The following is a 16,600-nucleotide window of genomic DNA, read 5'->3' on the forward strand; positions in this document are numbered from 1 at the left end:
CAAAAATCACCACAATCCAATGCCATCCATGCCCTCCATGTTGTTTACATTAAAGAGAACCCACAGAAAGACTCAGTCCATGCACCACTCACTACCCCTGGGCAAAAGTTCCCAACAGCAGCCAAAAAAATCAAAAACACACACAATAATCAGCACAATCCCATGCCATCCATGCCCTCAATGATGTTTAAATTCAAGACACCCCCCAGAAAGACTAAGCCCATGCACCACTCACTACCCCTGGGCATAATGGATGAAAGCTAGGCAAAATTGGTGCAGGCCTGAGAACACTGCCTGCCTTCAAAATGGCCCCTTGCCCCCCAGCACATGGCCAGGGCCTGCCTGTACCAGCACTCAAAATGGCCCCCACCCACATGGCCAGTCCCCATCAACACCCCAAAAAATCGAAAAACACACAAAATCACCACAATCCAATGCCATCCATGCCCTCCATGATGTTTACATTAAAGAGAACCCACAGAAAGACTCAGTCCATGCACCACTCACTACCCCTGGGAAAAAGGCCCCAACAGCAGCCAAAAAAATCAAAAAACGCACAAAAAACAGCACAATCCCATGCCATCCATACCCTCAATGATGTTTAAATTCAAGACACCCCGCAGAAAGACTAGGCCCATACACCACTCACTACCCCTGGGCATAATGGATGAAAGCTAGGCAAAATGGGTGCAGGCCTGAGAACACTGCCTGCCTTCAAAATGGCCCCTTGCCTCCAGCACATGGCCAGGGCCTGCCTGTACCAGCACTCAAATCGGCCCCCACCCACATGGCCAGTCCCCATCAACACCCCAAAAAATCAAAAAACACACACAAATCACCACAATCTAATGCCATCCATCTCCTCCATGATGTTTACATTAAAGAGAACCAGAGAAAGACCCAGTCCATGCACCACTCACTACCCCTGGGCAAAAGGCCCCAACAGCAGCCAAAAAAATAAAAAAACACACAAAAATCAGCACAATCCCATGCCATCCATGCCCTCAATGATGTTTAAATTCAAAACACCCCACAGAAAGACTAGGTCCATGCACCACTCACTTCCCCTGGGCATAATGGATGAAAGCTAGGCAAAATGGGTGCAGGCCTGAGAACACTGCCTGCCTTCAAAATGGCCCCTTGCCCCCCGGCACATGGCCAGGGCCTGCCTGTACCAGCACTCAAAAGGGCCCCCACCCACATGGCAAGTCCCCATCAACACCCCAAAAAATCGAAAAACACACAAAAATCACCACAATCCAATGCCATCCATGCCCTCCATGATGTTTACATTAAAGAGAACCCACAGAAAGACTCAGTCCATGCACCACTCACTAACCCTGGGAAAAAAGGACCCAACAGCAGCCAAAAAAATCGAAAAACACACAAAAATCAGCACAATCCCATGCCATCCATGCCCTCAATGATGTTTAAATTCAAGACACCCCACAGAAAGACTAGGCCCATGCACCACTCACTACCCCTGGGCATAATGGATGAAAGTGAGGCAAAATGGGTGCAGGCCTGAGAACACTGCCTGCCTTCAAAATGGCCCCTTGCCCCCCAGCACATGGCCAGGGCCTGCCTGTACCAGCACTCAAAATGGCCCCCACCCACATGGCCAGTCCCCATCAACACCCCAAAAAATAAAAAAACACACAAAAATCACCACAATCCAATGCCATCCTTGCCCTCCATGATGTTTACATTAAAGAGACCCCACAGAAAGACTCAGTTCATGCACCACTCACTAACCCTGGGCAAAAGGCCCCAACAGCAGCCAAAAAATCGAAAAACACACAAAAATAAGCACAATCCCATGCCATCTATGCCCTCAATGATGTTTAAATTCAAGACACCCCGCAGAGAGACTAGGCCCATGCACCACTCACTACCCCTGGGCATAATGGATGAAAGCTAGGCAAAATGGGTGCAGGCCTGAGAACACTGCCTGCCTTCAAAATGGCCATTGACCCCAATACATGTCCAGGGCCTGCCTGTACCAGCACTCAAAATGGCCCCCACCCACATGGCCAGTCCCCATAAACACCCCAATAAATCGAAAAACACACAAAAATCACCACAATCCAATGCCATTCATGCCCTCCATGATGTTTACATTAAAGAGAACCCAGAGAAAGACGCAGTCCATGCACCACTCACTACCCCTGGGCAAAAGTCCACAACAGCAGCCAAAAAAATCAAAAAACACACAAAAATCAGCACAATCCCATGCCATCCATGCCCTCAATGATGTTTAAATTCAAAACACCCCACAGAAAGACTAGGCCCATGCACCACTCACTACCCCTGGGCATAATGAATGAAAGCTAGGCAAAATGGGTGCAGGCCTGAGAACACTGCCTGCCTTCAAAATGGCCCCTTGCCCCACGGCACATGGCCAGGGCCTGCCTGTACCAGCACTCAAAATGGCCCCCACCCACATGGCCAGTCCCCATCAACACCCCAAAAAATCGGAAAACACACAAAAATCACCACAATCCAATGCCATCCATGCCCTCCATGATGTTTACATTAAAGGGAACCCACAGAAAGTCTCAGTCCATGCACCACTCACTACCCCTGGGCAAAAGGCCCCAACAGCAGCCAAAAAAATCGAAAAACACACAAAAATCAGCACAAACCCATGCCATCCATGCCCTCAATGATGTTTAAATTCAAGACACCCCACAGAAAGACTAGGCCCATGCACCACTCACTACCCCTGGGCATAATGGATGAAATCTAGGCAAAATGGGTGCAGGCCTGAGAACACTGCCTGCCTTCAAAATGGCCCCTTGCCCCCCAGCACATGGCCAGGGCCTGCCTGTACCAGCACTCAAAATGGCCCCCACCCACATGGCCAATCCCCATCAACACCCCAAAAAAATCGAAAAACACACAAAAATCACCACAATCCAATGCCAACCATGCCCTCCATGTTGTTTACATTAAAGAGAACCCACAGAAAGACTCAGTCCATGCACCACTCACTACCCCTGGGCAAAAGTCCCCAACAGCAGCCAAAAAAATCAAAAACACACACAATAATCAGCACAATCCCATGCCATCCATGCCCTCAATGATGTTTAAATTCAAGACACCCCCCAGAAAGACTAGGCCCATGCACCACTCACTACCCCTGGGCATAATGGATGAAAGCTAGGCAAAATTGTTGCAGTCCTGAGAACACTGCCTGCCTTCAAAATGGCCCCTTGCCCCCCAGCACATGGCCAGGGCCTGCCTGTACCAGCACTCAAAATGGCCCCCACCAACATGGCCAGTCCCCATCAACACCCCAAAAAATCGAAAACCACACAAAATCACCACAATCCAATGCCATCCATGCCCTCCATGATGTTTACATTAAAGAGAACCCACAGAAAGACTCAGTCCATGCACCACTCACTACCCCTGGGAAAAAGGCCCCAACAGCAGCCAAAAAAATCGAAAAACGCACAAAAAACAGCACAATCCCATGCCATCCATACCCTCAATGATGTTTAAATTCAAGACACCCCGCAGAAAGACTAGGCCCATACACCACTCACTACCCCTGGGCATAATGGATGAAAGCTAGGCAAAATGGGTGCAGGCCTGAGAACACTGCCTGCCTTCAAAATGGCCCCTTGCCTCCAGCACATGGCCAGGGCCTGCCTGTACCAGCACTCAAATCGGCCCCCACCCACATGGCCAGTCCCCATCAACACCCCAAAAAATCGAAAAACACACACAAATCACCACAATCCAATGCCATCCATCTCCTCCATGATGTTTACATTAAAGAGAACCAGAGAAAGACCCCGTCCATGCACCACTCACTACCCCTGGGCAAAAGGCCCCAACAGCAGCCAAAAAAATAAAAAAACACACAAAAATCAGCACAATCCCATGCCATCCATGCCCTCAATGATGTTTAAATTCAAAACACCCCACAGAAAGACTAGGTCCATGCACCACTCACTTCCCCTGGGCATAATGGATGAAAGCTAGGCAAAATGGGTGCAGGCCTGAGAACACTGCCTGCCTTCAAAATGGCCCCTTGCCCCCGGCACATGGCCAGGGCCTGCCTGTACCAGCACTCAAAATGGCCCCCACCCACATGGCAAGTCCCCATCAACACCCCAAAAAATCGAAAAACACACAAAATCACCACAATCCAATGCCATCCATGCCCTCCATGATGTTTACATTAAAGAGAACCCACAGAAAGACTCAGTCCATGCACCACTCACTACCCCTAGGAAAAAAGGACCCAACAGCAGCCAAAAAAATCGAAAAACACACAAAAATCAGCACAATCCCATGCCATCCATGCCCTCAATGATGTTTAAATTCAAGACACCCCACAGAAAGACTAGGCCCATGCACCACTCACTACCCCTGGGCATAATGGATGAAAGTGAGGCAAAATGGGTGCAGGCCTGAGAACACTGCCTGCCTGCAAAATGGCCCCTTGCCCCCCAGCACATGGCCAGGGCCTGCCTGTACCAGCACTCAAAATGGCCCCCACCCACATGGCCAGTCCCCATCAACACCCCAAAAAATCGAAAAACACACAAAAATCACCACAATCCAATGCCATCCTTGCCCTCCATGATGTTTACATTAAAGAGACCCCACAGAAAGACTCAGTCCATGCACCACTCACTAACCCTGGGCAAAAGGCCCCAACAGCAGCCAAAAAAATCGAAAAACACACAAAAATCAGCACAATCCCATGCCATCTATGCCCTCAATGATGTTTAAATTCAAGACACCCCGCAGAGAGACTAGGCCCATGCACCACTCACTACCCCTGGGCATAATGGATGAAAGCTAGGCAAAATGGGTGCAGGCCTGAGTACACTGCCTGCCTTCAAAATGGCCCATTGACCCCAACACATGGCCAGGGCCTGCCTGTACCAGCACTCAAAATGGCCCCCACCAACATGGCCAGTCCCCATCAACACCCCAAAAAATCGGAAAACACACAAAAATCACCACAATCCAATGCCATCCATGCCCTCCATGATGTTTACATTAAAGGGAACCCACAGAAAGTCTCAGTCCATGCACCTCTCACTACCCCTGGGCAAAAGGCCCCAACAGCAGCCAAAAAAATCGAAAAACACACAAAAATCAGCACAATCCCATGCCATCCATGCCCTCAATGATGTTTAAATTCAAGACACCCCACAGAAAGACTAGGCCCATGCACCACTCACTACCCCTGGGCATAATGGATGAAATCTAGGCAAAATGGGTGCAGGCCTGAGAACACTGCCTGCCTTCAAAATGGCCCCTTGCCCCCCAGCACATGGCCAGGGCCTGCCTGTACCAGCACTCAAAATGGCCCCCACCCACATGGCCAATCCCCATCAACACCCCAAAAAAATCGAAAAACACACAAAAATCACCACAATCCAATGCCATCCATGCCCTCCATGTTGTTTACATTAAAGAGAACCCACAGAAAGACTCAGTCCATGCACCACTCACTACCCCTGGGCAAAAGTCCCCAACAGCAGCCAAAAAAATCAAAAACACACACAATAATCAGCACAATCCCATGCCATCCATGCCCTCAATGATGTTTAAATTCAAGACACCCCCCAGAAAGACTAGGCCCATGCACCACTCACTACCCCTGGGCATAATGGATGAAAGCTAGGCAAAATTGTTGCAGGCCTGAGAACACTGCCTGCCTTCAAAATGGCCCCTTGCCCCCCAGCACATGGCCAGGGCCTGCCTGTACCAGCACTCAAAATGGCCCCCACCCACATGGCCAGTCCCCATCAACACCCCAAAAAATCGAAAAACACACAAAATCACCACAATCCAATGCCATCCATGCCCTCCATGATGTTTACATTAAAGAGAACCCACAGAAAGACTCAGTCCATGCACCACTCACTACCCCTGGGAAAAAGGCCCCAACAGCAGCCAAAAAAATCGAAAAACGCACAAAAAACAGCACAATCCCATGCCATCCATACCCTCAATGATGTTTAAATTCAAGACACCCCGCAGAAAGACTAGGCCCATACACCACTCACTACCCCTGGGCATAATGGATGAAAGCTAGGCAAAATGGGTGCAGGCCTGAGAACACTGCCTGCCTTCAAAATGGCCCCTTGCCTCCAGCACATGGCCAGGGCCTGCCTGTACCAGCACTCAAATCGGCCCCTACCAACATGGCCAGTCCCCATCAACACCCCAAAAAATCGAAAAACACACACAAATCACCACAATCCAATGCCATCCATCTCCTCCATGATGTTTACATTAAAGAGAACCAGAGAAAGACCCAGTCCATGCACCACTCACTACCCCTGGGCAAAAGGCCCCAACAGCAGCCAAAAAAATAAAAAAACACACAAAAATCAGCACAATCCCATGCCATCCATGCCCTCAATGATGTTTAAATTCAAAACACCCCACAGAAAGACTAGGTCCATGCACCACTCACTTCCCCTGGGCATAATGGATGAAAGCTAGGCAAAATGGGTGCAGGCCTGAGAACACTGCCTGCCTTCAAAATGGCCCCTTGCCCCCGGCACATGGCCAGGGCCTGCCTGTACCAGCACTCAAAATGGCCCCCACCCACATGGCAAGTCCCCATCAACACCCCAAAAAATCGAAAAACACACAAAATCACCACAATCCAATGCCATCCATGCCCTCCATGATGTTTACATTAAAGAGAACCCACAGAAAGACTCAGTCCATGCACCACTCACTACCCCTAGGAAAAAAGGACCCAACAGCAGCCAAAAAAATCGAAAAAGAAACAAAAATCAGCACAATCCCATGCCATCCATGCCCTCAATGATGTTTAAATTCAAGACACCCCACAGAAAGACTAGGCCCATGCACCACTCACTACCCCTGGGCATAATGGATGAAAGTGAGGCAAAATGGGTGCAGGCCTGAGAACACTGCCTGCCTTCAAAATGGCCCCTTGCCCCCCAGCACATGGCCAGGGCCTGCCTGTACCAGCACTCAAAATGGCCCCCACCCACATGGCCAGTCCCCATCAACACCCCAAAAAATCGAAAAACACACAAAAATCACCACAATCCAATGCCATCCTTGCCCTCCATGATGTTTACATTAAAGAGACCCCACAGAAAGACTCAGTCCATGCACCACTCACTAACCCTGGGCAAAAGGCCCCAACAGCAGCCAAAAAAATCAAAAAACACACAAAAATCAGCACAATCCCATGCCATCTATGCCCTCAATGATGTTTAAATTCAAGACACCCCGCAGAGAGACTAGGCCCATGCACCACTCACTACCCCTGGGCATAATGGATGAAAGCTAGGCAAAATGGGTGCAGGCCTGAGAACACTGCCTGCCTTCAAAATGGCCCATTGACCCCAACACATGGCCAGGGCCTGCCTGTACCAGCACTCAAAATGGCCCCCACCAACATGGCCAGTCCCCATCAACACCCCAAAAAATCGGAAAACACACAAAAATCACCACAATCCAATGCCATCCATGCCCTCCATGATGTTTACATTAAAGGGAACCCACAGAAAGTCTCAGTCCATGCACCACTCACTACCCCTGGGCAAAAGGCCCCAACAGCAGCCAAAAAAATCGAAAAACACACAAAAATCAGCACAACCGCATGCCATCCATGCCCTCAATAATGTTTAAATTCAAGACACCCCACAGAAAGACTAGGCCCATGCACCACTCACTACCCCTGGGCATAATGGATGAAATCTAGGCAAAATGGGTGCAGGCCTGAGAACACTGCCTGCCTTCAAAATGGCCCCTTGCCCCCCAGCACATGGCCAGGGCCTGCCTGTACCAGCACTCAAAATGGCCCCCACCCACATGGCCAATCCCCATCAACACCCCAAAAAAATCGAAAAACACACAAAAATCACCACAATCCAATGCCATCCATGCCCTCCATGTTGTTTACATTAAAGAGAACCCACAGAAAGACTCAGTCCATGCACCACTCACTACCCCTGGGCAAAAGTCCCCAACAGCAGCCAAAAAAATCAAAAACACACACAATAATCAGCACAATCCCATGCCATCCATGCCCTCAATGATGTTTAAATTCAAGACACCCCCCAGAAAGACTAGGCCCATGCACCACTCACTACCCCTGGGCATAATGGATGAAAGCTAGGCAAAATTGGTGCAGGCCTGAGAACACTGCCTGCCTTCAAAATGGCCCCTTGCCCCCCAGCACATGGCCAGGGCCTGCCTGTACCAGCACTCAAAATGGCCCCCACCCACATGGCCAGTCCCCATCAACACCCCAAAAAATCGAAAAACACACAAAATCACCACAATCCAATGCCATCCATGCCCTCCATGATGTTTACATTAAAGAGAACCCACAGAAAGACTCAGTCCATGCACCACTCACTACCCCTGGGAAAAAGGCCCCAACAGCAGCCAAAAAAATCAAAAAACGCACAAAAAACAGCACAATCCCATGCCATCCATGCCCTCAATGATGTTTAAATTCAAGACACCCCGCAGAAAGACTAGGCCCATACACCACTCACTACCCCTGGGCATAATGGATGAAAGCTAGGCAAAATGGGTGCAGGCCTGAGAACACTGCCTGCCTTCAAAATGGCCCCTTGCCTCCAGCACATGGCCAGGGCCTGCCTGTACCAGCACTCAAATCGGCCCCCACCCACATGGCCAGTCCCCATCAACACCCCAAAAAATCGAAAAACACACACAAATCACCACAATCCAATGCCATCCATCTCCTCCATGATGTTTACATTAAAGAGAACCAGAGAAAGACCCAGTCCATGCACCACTCACTACCCCTGGGCAAAAGGCCCCAACAGCAGCCAAAAAAATAAAAAAACACACAAAAATCAGCACAATCCCATGCCATCCATGCCCTCAATGATGTTTAAATTCAAAACACCCCACAGAAAGACTAGGTCCATGCACCACTCACTTCCCCTGGGCATAATGGATGAAAGCTAGGCAAAATGGGTGCAGGCCTGAGAACACTGCCTGCCTTCAAAATGGCCCCTTGCCCCCCGGCACATGGCCAGGGCCTGCCTGTACCAGCACTCAAAATGGCCCCCACCCACATGGCCAGTCCCCATCAACACCCCAAAAAATCGAAAAACACACAAAAATCACCACAATCCAATGCCATCCATGCCCTCCATGATGTTTACATTAAAGAGAACCCACAGAAAGACTCAGTCCATGCACCACTCACTACCCCTGGGAAAAAAGGACCCAACAGCAGCCAAAAAAAATCGAAAAACACACAAAAATCAGCACAATCCCATGCCATCCATGCCCTCAATGATGTTTAAATTCAAGACACCCCACAGAAAGACTAGGCCCATGCACCACTCACTACCCCTGGGCATAATGGATGAAAGCGAGGGAAAATGGGTGCAGGCCTGAGAACACTGCCTGCCTTCAAAATGGCCCCTTGCCCCCCAGCACATGGCCAGGGCCTGCCTGTACCAGCACTCAAAATGGCCCCCACCCACATGGCCAGTCCCCATCAACACCCCAAAAAATCGAAAAACACACAAAAATCACCACAATCCAATGCCATCCTTGCCCTCCATGATGTTTACATTAAAGAGACCCCACAGAAAGACTCAGTCCATGCACCACTCACTAACCCTGGGCAAAAGGCCCCAACAGCAGCCAAAAAAATCGAAAAACACACAAAAATCAGCACAATCCCATGCCATCTATGCCCTCAATGATGTTTAAATTCAAGACACCCCGGAGAGAGACTAGGCCCATGCACCACTCATTACCCCTGGGCATAATGGATGAAAGCTAGGCAAAATGGGTGCAGGCCTGAGAACACTGCCTGCCTTCAAAATGGCCCATTGACCCCAACACATGGCCAGGGCCTGCCTGTACCAGCACTCAAAATGGCCCCCACCCACATGGCCAGTCCCCATAAACACCCCAATAAATCGAAAAACACACAAAAATCACCACAATCCAATGCCATTCATGCCCTCCATGATGTTTACATTAAAGAGAACCCAGAGAAAGACCCAGTCCATGCACCACTCACTACCCCTGGGCAAAAGTCCCCAACAGCAGCCAAAAAAATCAAAAAACACACAAAAATCAGCACAATCCCATGCCATCCATGCCCTCAATGATGTTTAAATTCAAAACACCCCACAGAAAGACTAGGACCATGCACCACTCACTACCCCTGGGCATAATGGATGAAAGCTAAGCAAAATGGGTGCAGGCCTGAGAACACTGCCTGCCTTCAAAATGGCCCCTTGCCCCCCGGCACATGGCCAGGACTTGCCTGTACCAGCACTCAAAATGGCCCCCACCCAAATGGCCAGTCCCCATCAACACCCCAAAAAATCGGAAAACACACAAAAATCACCACAATCCAATGCCATCCATGCCCTCCATGATGTTTACATTAAAGGGAACCCACAGAAAGTCTCAGTCCATGCACCACTCACTACCTCTGGGCAAAAGGCCCCAACAGCAGCCAAAAAAAATCGAAAAACACACAAAAATCAGCACAATCCCATGCCATCCATGCCCTCAATGATGTTTAAATTCAAGACACCCCACAGAAAGACTAGGCCCATGCACCACTCACTACCCCTGGGCATAATGGATGAAATCTAGCCAAAATGGGTGCAGGCCTGAGAACACTGCCTGCCTTCAAAATGGCCCCTTGCCCCCCAGCACATGGCCAGGGCCTGCCTGTACCAGCACTCAAAATGGCCCCCACCCACATGGCCAATCCCCATCAACACCCCAAAAAAATCGAAAAACACACAAAAATCACCACAATCCAATGCCATCCATGCCCTCCATGTTGTTTACATTAAAGAGAACCCACAGAAAGACTCAGTCCATGCACCACTCACTACCCCTGGGCAAAAGTCCCCAACAGCAGCCAAAAAAATCAAAAACACACACAATAATCAGCACAATCCCATGCCATCCATGCCCTCAATGATGTTTAAATTCAAGACACCCCCCAGAAAGACTAGGCCCATGCACCACTCACTACCCCTGGGCATAATGGATGAAAGCTAGGCAAAATTGGTGCAGGCCTGAGAACACTGCCTGCCTTCAAAATGGCCCCTTGCCCCCCAGCACATGGCCAGGGCCTGCCTGTACCAGCACTCAAAATGGCCCCCACCCACATGGCCAGTCCCCATCAACACCCCAAAAAATCGAAAAACACACAAAATCACCACAATCCAATGCCATCCATGCCCTCCATGATGTTTACATTAAAGAGAACCCACAGAAAGACTCAGTCCATGCACCACTCACTACCCCTGGGAAAAAGGCACCAACAGCAGCCAAAAAAATCAAAAAACGCACAAAAAACAGCACAATCCCATGCCATCCATACCCTCAATGATGTTTAAATTCAAGACACCCCGCAGAAAGACTAGGCCCATACACCACTCACTACCCCTGGGCATAATGGATGAAAGCTAGGCAAAATGGGTGCAGGCCTGAGAACACTGCCTGCCTTCAAAATGGCCCCTTGCCTCCAGCACATGGCCAGGGCCTGCCTGTACCAGCACTCAAATCGGCCCCCACCCACATGGCCAGTCCCCATCAACACCCCAAAAAATCGAAAAACACACACAAATCACAACAATCCAATGCCATCCATCTCCTCCATAATGTTTACATTAAAGAGAACCAGAGAAAGACCCAGTCCATGCACCACTCACTACCCCTGGGCAAAAGGCCCCAACAGCAGCCAAAAAAATAAAAAAACACACAAAAATCAGCACAATCCCATGCCATCCATGCCCTCAATGATGTTTAAATTCAAAACACCCCACAGAAAGACTAGGTCCATGCACCACTCACTTCCCCTGGGCATAATGGATGAAAGCTAGGCAAAATGGGTGCAGGCCTGAGAACACTGCCTGCCTTCAAAATGGCCCCTTGCCCCCCGGCACATGGCCAGGGCCTGCCTGTACCAGCACTCAAAAGGGCCCCCACCCACATGGCAAGTCCCCATCAACACCCCAAAAAATCGAAAAACACACAAAAATCACCACAATCCAATGCCATCCATGCCCTCCATGATGTTTACATTAAAGAGAACCCACAGAAAGACTCAGTCCATGCACCACTCACTACCCCTGGGAAAAAAGGACCCAACAGCAGCCAAAAAAATCGAAAAACACACAAAAATCAGCACAATCCCATGCCATCCATGCCCTCAATGATGTTTAAATTCAAGACACCCCACAGAAAGACTAGGCCCATGCACCACTCACTACCCCTGGGCATAATGAATGAAAGTGAGGCAAAATGGGTGCAGGCCTGAGAACACTGCCTGCCTTCAAAATGGCCCCTTGCCCCCCAGCACATGGCCAGGGCCTGCCTGTACCAGCACTCAAAATGGCCCCCACCCACATGGCCAGTCCCCATCAACACCCCAAAAAATAAAAAAACACACAAAAATCACCACAATCCAATGCCATCCTTGCCCTCCATGATGTTTACATTAAAGAGACCCCACAGAAAGACTCAGTCCATGCACCACTCACTAACCCTGGGCAAAAGGCCCCAACAGCAGCCAAAAAAATCGAAAAACACACAAAAATCAGCACAATCCCATGCCATCTATGCCCTCAATGATGTTTAAATTCAAGACACCCCACAGAAAGACTAGGCCCATGCACCACTCACTACCCCTGGGCATAATGGATGAAATCTAGGCAAAATGGGTGCAGGCCTGAGAACACTGCCTGCCTTCAAAATGGCCCATTGACCCCCAGCACATGGCCAGGGCCTGCCTGTACCAGCACTCAAAATGGCCCCCACCCACATGGCCAGTCCCCATAAACACCCCAATAAATCGAAAAACAAACAAAAATCACCACAATCCAATGCATTCATGCCCTCCATGATGTTTACATTAAAGAGAACACAGAGAAAGACCCAGTCCATGCACCACTCACTACCCCTGGGCAAAAGTCCACAACAGCAGCCAAAAAAATCAAAAAACACACAAAAATCAGCACAATCCCATGCCATCCATGCCCTCAATGATGTTTAAATTCAAAACACCCCACAGAAAGACTAGGCCCAGGCACCACTCACTACCCCTGGGCATAATGGATGAAAGTTAGGCAAAATGGGTGCAGGCCTGAGAACACTGCCTGCCTTCAAAATGTCCCCTTGCCCCCCGGCACATGGCCAGGGCCTGCCTGTACCAGCACTCAAAATGGCCCCCACCAACATGGCCAGTCCCCATCAACACCCCAAAAAATCGGAAAACACACAAAAATCACCACAATCCAATGCCATCCATGCCCTCCATGATGTTTACATTAAAGGGAACCCACAGAAAGTCTCAGTCCATGCACCACTCACTACCCCTGGGCAAAAGGCCCCAACAGCAGCCAAAAAAATCGAAAAACACACAAAAATCAGCACAACCCCATGCCATCCATGCCCTCAATAATGTTTAAATTCAAGACACCCCACAGAAAGACTAGGCCCATGCACCACTCACTACCCCTGGGCATAATGGATGAAATCTAGGCAAAATGGGTGCAGGCCTGAGAACACTGCCTGCCTTCAAAATGGCCCCTTGCCCCCCAGCACATGGCCAGGGCCTGCCTGTACCAGCACTCAAAATGGCCCCCACCCACATGGCCAATCCCCATCAACACCCCAAAAAAATCGAAAAACACACAAAAATGACCACAATCCAATGCCATCCATGCCCTCCATGTTGTTTACATTAAAGAGAACCCACAGAAAGACTCAGTCCATGCACCACTCACTACCCCTGGGCAAAAGTCCCCAACAGCAGCCAAAAAAATCAAAAACACACACAATAATCAGCACAATCCCATGCCATCCATGCCCTCAATGATGTTTAAATTCAAGAAACCCCTCAGAAAGACTAGGCCCATGCACCACTCACTACCCCTGGGCATAATGGATGAAAGCTAGGCAAAATTGGTGCAGGCCTGAGAACACTGCCTGCCTTCAAAATGGCCCCTTGCCCCCCAGCACATGGCCAGGGCCTGCCTGTACCAGCACTCAAAATGCCCCCCACCCACATGGCCAGTCCCCATCAACACCCCAAAAAATCGAAAAACACACAAAATCACCACAATCCAATGCCATCCATGCCCTCCATGATGTTTACATTAAAGAGAACCCACAGAAAGACTCAGTCCATGCACCACTCACTACCCCTGGGAAAAAGGCCCCAACAGCAGCCAAAAAAATCAAAAAACGCACAAAAAACAGCACAATCCCATGCCATCCATACCCTCAATGATGTTTAAATTCAAGACACCCCGCAGAAAGACTAGGCCCATACACCACTCACTACCCCTGGGCATAATGGATGAAAGCTAGGCAAAATGGGTGCAGGCCTGAGAACACTGCCTGCCTTCAAAATGGCCCCTTGCCTCCAGCACATGGCCAGGGCCTGCCTGTACCAGCACTCAAATCGGCCCCCACCCACATGGCCAGTCCCCATCAACACCCCAAAAAATCGAAAAACACACACAAATCACCACAATCCAATGCCATCCATCTCCTCCATGATGTTTACATTAAAGAGAACCAGAGAAAGACCCAGTCCATGCACCACTCACTACCCCTGGGCAAAAGGCCCCAACAGCAGCCAAAAAAATAAAAAAACACACAAAAATCAGCACAATCCCATGCCATCCATGCCCTCAATGATGTTTAAATTCAAAACACCCCACAGAAAGACTAGGTCCATGCACCACTCACTTCCCCTGGGCATAATGGATGAAAGCTAGGCAAAATGGGTGCAGGCCTGAGAACACTGCCTGCCTTCAAAATGGCCCCTTGCCCCCCGGCACATGGCCAGGGCCTGCCTGTACCAGCACTCAAAATGGCCCCCACCCACATGGCCAGTCCCCATCAACACCCCAAAAAATCGAAAAACACACAAAAATCACCACAATCCAATGCCATCCATGCCCTCCATGATGTTTACATTAAAGAGAACCCACAGAAAGACTCAGTCCATGCACCACTCACTACCCCTGGGAAAAAAGGACCCAACAGCAGCCAAAAAAAATCGAAAAACACACAAAAATCAGCACAATCCCATGCCATCCATGCCCTCAATGATGTTTAAATTCAAGACACCCCACAGAAAGACTAGGCCCATGCACCACTCACTACCCCTGGGCATAATGGATGAAAGCGAGGGAAAATGGGTGCAGGCCTGAGAACACTGCCTGCCTTCAAAATGGCCCCTTGCCCCCCAGCACATGGCCAGGGCCTGCCTGTACCAGCACTCAAAATGGCCCCCACCCACATGGCCAGTCCCCATCAACACCCCAAAAAATCGAAAAACACACAAAAATCACCACAATCCAATGCCATCCTTGCCCTCCATGATGTTTACATTAAAGAGACCCCACAGAAAGACTCAGTCCATGCACCACTCACTAACCCTGGGCAAAAGGCCCCAACAGCAGCCAAAAAAATCGAAAAACACACAAAAATCAGCACAATCCCATGCCATCTATGCCCTCAATGATGTTTAAATTCAAGACACCCCGGAGAGAGACTAGGCCCATGCACCACTCATTACCCCTGGGCATAATGGATGAAAGCTAGGCAAAATGGGTGCAGGCCTGAGAACACTGCCTGCCTTCAAAATGGCCCATTGACCCCAAAACATGGCCAGGGCCTGCCTGTACCAGCACTCAAAATGGCCCCCACCCACATGGCCAGTCCCCATAAACACCCCAATAAATCGAAAAACACACAAAAATCACCACAATCCAATGCCATTCATGCCCTCCATGATGTTTACATTAAAGAGAACCCAGAGAAAAACCCAGTCCATGCACCACTCACTACCCCTGGGCAAAAGTCCCCAACAGCAGCCAAAAAAATCAAAAAACACACAAAAATCAGCACAATCCCATGCCATCCATGCCCTCAATGATGTTTAAATTCAAAACACCCCACAGAAAGACTAGGCCCATGCACCACTCACTACCCCTGGGCATAATGGATGAAAGCTAAGCAAAATGGGTGCAGGCCTGAGAACACTGCCTGCCTTCAAAATGGCCCCTTGCCCCCCGGCACATGGCCAGGGCCTGCCTGTACCAGCACTCAAAATGGCCCCCACCCAAATGGCCAGTCCCCATCAACACCCCAAAAAATCGGAAAACACACAAAAATCACCACAATCCAATGCCATCCATGCCCTCCATGATGTTTACATTAAAGGGAACCCACAGAAAGTCTCAGTCCATGCACCACTCACTACCCCTGGGCAAAAGGCCCCAACAGCAGCCAAAAAAATCGAAAAACACACAAAAATCAGCACAATCCCATGCCATTCATGCCCTCAATGGTGTTTAAATTCAAGACACCCCACAGAAAGACTAGGCCCATGCACCACTCACTACCCCTGGGCATAATGGATGAAATCTAGGCAAAATTGGTGCAGGCCTGAGAACACTGCCTGCCTTCAAAATGGCCCCTTGCCCCCAGCACATGGCCAGGGCGTGCCTGTACCAGCACTCAAAATGGCCCCCACCCACATGGCCAATCCCCATCAACACCCCAAAAAAATCGAAAAACACACAAAAATCAC

The sequence above is a fragment of the Lissotriton vulgaris genome, chromosome 10 (assembly GCF_964263255.1).
Source record: "Lissotriton vulgaris chromosome 10, aLisVul1.2, whole genome shotgun sequence".
NCBI classification, from domain to species: domain Eukaryota; kingdom Metazoa; phylum Chordata; class Amphibia; order Caudata; family Salamandridae; genus Lissotriton; species Lissotriton vulgaris.